General features: G+C 47.1%; 1 non-coding gene across 1 annotated transcript; it reads left to right on the top strand.

Annotated features, from left to right (window-relative positions):
- Positions 1 to 1,801: 1,801 nt before the first annotated feature.
- Trnat-agu (transfer RNA threonine (anticodon AGU)) lies at positions 1,802 to 1,874 on the top strand. Its single transcript has one exon. It is a non-coding gene; the product is annotated as a tRNA-Thr (tRNA).
- The last annotated feature ends 2,494 nt before the right edge of the window (positions 1,875 to 4,368 follow it).

Raw genomic sequence — 4,368 nt, 5'->3', positions numbered from 1 at the left:
ACGTGATGTAATGGAAATAGCAACTTTTAACTTTGCCTACGTGTCTGTCAGTCGCAAGAAAACTGTATTTGAAGGTAAAGGTGATTTTGTAGACATGTGTGAAAGACATGTTCTGAAATGCAAGTGTTGTTGTTTGGAGAGCACATCGGTTACGTGTCAGATGTGTAGCCAAGCAGTAATGGATCGCCATAGCTGCAAATAGTAGTCGGTAATATGAAGTGTTGTCAGCTCAAGTCTGATGATCCAGACGACCGTAAGGACGAAGTACGCAAGAGTACCGCTAGGCCGCGCCTCTTTAGCTCAGTGGTAGAGCACTGCTCTAGTAAACCAGGGGTCGTGAGTTCCCATCCTCAGAGGAGGAAGACGAATTTTGGAAATCAGTTGCGCATCGTGGCCGTATAGCAAACAGTATCTGTCATGACGAACAATAAGCGACAAGCGTTTTATTAAGAATTACGCTCAGATGTGATTAAGGCGAATGGCGCAGATAAAGCATTTGCCAAAGCGGTACAGCATAAGGTGGGACGAGGCAGTCTGAATTACATTTTATAGATGAATTTCTCACATATCTCAGAGCATCTCGCGGTCGTCGTCGTCGTCGTCGTCGTCGTCGTCGTCGTCGTCGCTGCCGCCGCCGCCGCTTCTGCAGAAGTAGCAAATGGCCATGGTAGCAAATGCGGCGAGGGTCGCCCTGCCTTCGATTCCGAATGCACAAAGTGTGTGGTCTTGTTTCCCAGTCTATACTTGGTCAGTCTCGTAAGAGGTTGAATGTAACGTTTGGGTTGGAAAGAGCAAGGGGCAGCGGCTGTGTGGAACGAAAACACTATTCCTCAGGGGTGTGAGCGTTACGAGATGAGTCGTAGTGACCGTGTGGCCGAATGGATAAGGCGTCGGACTTCGGGTCTGAAGATTACAGGTTCGAATGCTGTCACGCTCGGTTTTTTTCCAGTTCTGAAAAAGAAACATACCGTTTTAATGTAGCAATTGAGCAGTACGAAACCGTCTGAATGTTTCTGTTGCCCATTTTCTGCTTGGAGATGCTCTTGAGCTTGAAACACACACAACAAGACCGGTGTTAACTAGCGAAATGGTCGGCAGAGTGCCGTCACCGCGAGTTTTGACCGGCACTTGCACATCTAAAACAACGTCGGAAAGTAACTCGTTCGGCTTTTGAGTCACATCAAGTATGTGTGTTAATTTTGACGCCACTAGCTCTGCAGGTTGTCATGCAATTCCTTTACCTCTCCGAAATGATTATGAAATAAAAGTGAAGTACGTGACGAGTGTGACGTTAGGAAAACATTAGGCAGCATGGAGAGATTCTGTATGGAACCACCCAACCCAAAGGAGTACTGTGTGACGTGCTAGACCGGCATGTATTCACCGAGGCAGCCGGCTAGCTCAGTCGGTAGAGCATGGTAATCTTATTCGCAGGGTCGAGGGTTCGAGCCCCACGCTGGGGGGAACGGAATTTTGTTCCGCTGCAGATGTAAATTACCGTTTTTCTGATTAACGTGATGTAATGGAAATAGCAACTTATAACTTTGCCTACGTCTCTGTCAGTCGCAAGAAAACTGTATTTGAAGGTAAAGGTGATTTTGTAGACATGTGTGAAAGACATGTTCTGAAATGCAAGTGTTGTTGTTTGGAGAGCACATCGGTTACGTGTCAGATGTGTAGCCAAGCAGTAATGGATCGCCATAGCTGCAAATAGTAGTCGGTAATATGAAGTGTTGTCAGCTCAAGTCTGATGATCCAGACGACCGTAAGGACGAAGTACGCAAGAGTACCGCTAGGCCGCGCCTCTTTAGCTCAGTGGTAGAGCACTGGTCTAGTAAACCAGTGGTCGTGAGTTCCCATCCTCATAGGAGGAAGACGAATTTTGGAAATCAGTTGCGCATCGTGGCCGTATAGCAAACAGTATCTGTGATGACGAACAATTAGCGACAAGCGTTTTATTAAGAATTACGCTCAGATGTGATTAAGGCGAATGGCGCAGATAAAGCATTTGCCAAAGCGGTACAGCATAAGGTGGGACGAGGCAGTCTGAATTACATTTTATAGATGAATTTCTCACATATCTTAGAGCATCTCGCGGTCGTCGTCGTCGTCGTCGTCGTCGTCGCCGCCGCCGCCGCTTCTGCAGAAGTAGCAAATGGCCATGGTAGCAAATGCGGCGAGGGTCGCCCTGCCTTCGATTCCGAATGCACAAAGTGTGTGGTCTTGTTTCCCAGTCTATACTTGGTCGGTCTCGTAAGAGGTTGAATGTAACGTTTGGGTGGGAAAGAGCAAGGGGCAGCGGCTGTGTGGAAGGAAAACACTATTCCTCAGGGGTGTGAGCGTTACGAGATGAGTCGTATACAAGTTATACTTGGTCGCTAGTGACCGTGTGGCCGAGTGGATAAGGCGTCGGACTTCGGGTCTGAAGATTACAGGTTCGAATGCTGTCACGCTCGGTTTTTTTCCAGTTCTGAAAAAGAAACATACCGTTTTAATGTAGCAATTGAGCAGTACGAAACCGTCTGAATGTTTCTGTTGACCATTTTCTGCTTGGAGATGCTCTTGAGCTTGAAACACACACAACAAGACCGGTGTTAACTAGCGAAATGGTCGGCAGAGTGCCGTCACCGCGAGTTTTGACTGGCACTTGCACATCTAAAACAACGTCGGAAAGTAACTCGTTCGGCTTTTGAGTCACATCAAGTATGTGTGTTAATTTTGACGCCACTAGCTCTGCAGGTTGTCATGCAATTCCTTTACCTCTCCGAAATGATTATGAAATAAAAGTGAAGTACGTGACGAGTGTGACGTTAGGAAAACATTAGGCAGCATGGAGAGATTCTGTATGGAACCACCCAACCCAAAGGAATACTGTGTGACGTGCTAGACCGGCATGTATTCACCGAGGCAGCCGGCTAGCTCAGTCGGTAGAGCATGGTAATCTTAATCGCAGGGTCGAGGGTTCGAGCCCCACGCTGGGGGGAACGGAATTTTGTTCCGCTGCAGATGTAAATTACCTTTTTTATGGTTAACGTGATGTAATAGAAATAGCAACTTTTAACTTTGCCTACGTCTCTGTCAGTCGCAAGAAAACTGTATTTGAAGGTAAAGGTGATTTTGTAGACATGTGTGAAAGACATGTTCTGAAATGCAAGTGTTGTTGTTTGGAGAGCACATCGGTTACGTGTCAGATGTGTAGCCAAGCAGTAATGGATCGCCATAGCTGCAAATAGTAGTCGGTAATATGAAGTGTTGTCAGCTCAAGTCTGATGATCCAGACGACCGTTCGGACGAAGTACGCAAGAGTACCGCTAGGCCGCGCCTCTTTAGCTCAGTGGTAGAGCACTGGTCTAGTAAACCAGGGGTCGTGAGTTCCCATCCTCAGAGGAGAAAGACGAATTTTTGAAATCAGTTGCGCATCGTGGCCGTATAGCAAACAGTATCTGTCATGATGAACAATTAGCGACAAGCGTTTTATTAAGAATTACGCTCAGATGTGATTAAGGCGAATGGCGCAGATAAAGCATTTGCCAAAGCGGTACAGCATAAGGTGGGACGAGGCAGTCTGAATTACATTTTATAGATGAATTTCTCACATATCTTAGAGCATCTCGCGGTCGTCGTCGTCGTCGTCGTCGTCGTCGTCGCCGCCGCCGCCGCTTCTGCAGAAGTAGCAAATGGCCATGGTAGCAAATGCGGCGAGGGTCGCCCTGCCTTCGATTCCGAATGCACAAAGTGTGTGGTCTTGTTTCCCAGTCTATACTTGGTCGGTCTCGTAAGAGGTTGAATGTAACGTTTGGGTGGGAAAGAGCAAGGGGCAGCGGCTGTGTGGAACGAAAACACTATTCCTCAGGGGTGTGAGCGTTACGAGATGAGTCGTATACAAGTTATACTTTGCCGCTAGTGACCGTGTGGCCGAATGGATAAGGCGTCGGACTTCGGGTCTGAAGATTACAGGTTCGAATGCTGTCACGCTCGGTTTTTTTCCAGTTCTGAAAAAGAAACATACCGTTTTAATGTAGCAATTGAGCAGTACGAAACCGTCTGAATGTTTCTGTTGCCCATTTTCTGCTTGGAGATGCTCTTGAGCTTGAAACACACACAACAAGACCGGTGTTAACTAGCGAAATGGTCGGCAGAGTGCCGTCACCGCGAGTTTTGACCGGCACTTGCACATCTAAAACAACGTCGGAAAGTAACTCGTTCGGCTTTTGAGTCACATCAAGTATGTGTGTTAATTTTGACGCCACTAGCTCTGCAGGTTGTCATGCAATTCCTTTACCTCTCCGAAATGATTATGAAATAAAAGTGAAGTACGTGACGAGTGTGACGTTAGGAAAACATTAGGCAGCATGGAGAGATTCTGTA

This window comes from Schistocerca gregaria, chromosome 1, assembly GCF_023897955.1.
Source record: "Schistocerca gregaria isolate iqSchGreg1 chromosome 1, iqSchGreg1.2, whole genome shotgun sequence".
NCBI lineage: Eukaryota > Metazoa > Arthropoda > Insecta > Orthoptera > Acrididae > Schistocerca > Schistocerca gregaria.
This window is presented reverse-complemented; position numbering and strand designations above follow the sequence as displayed.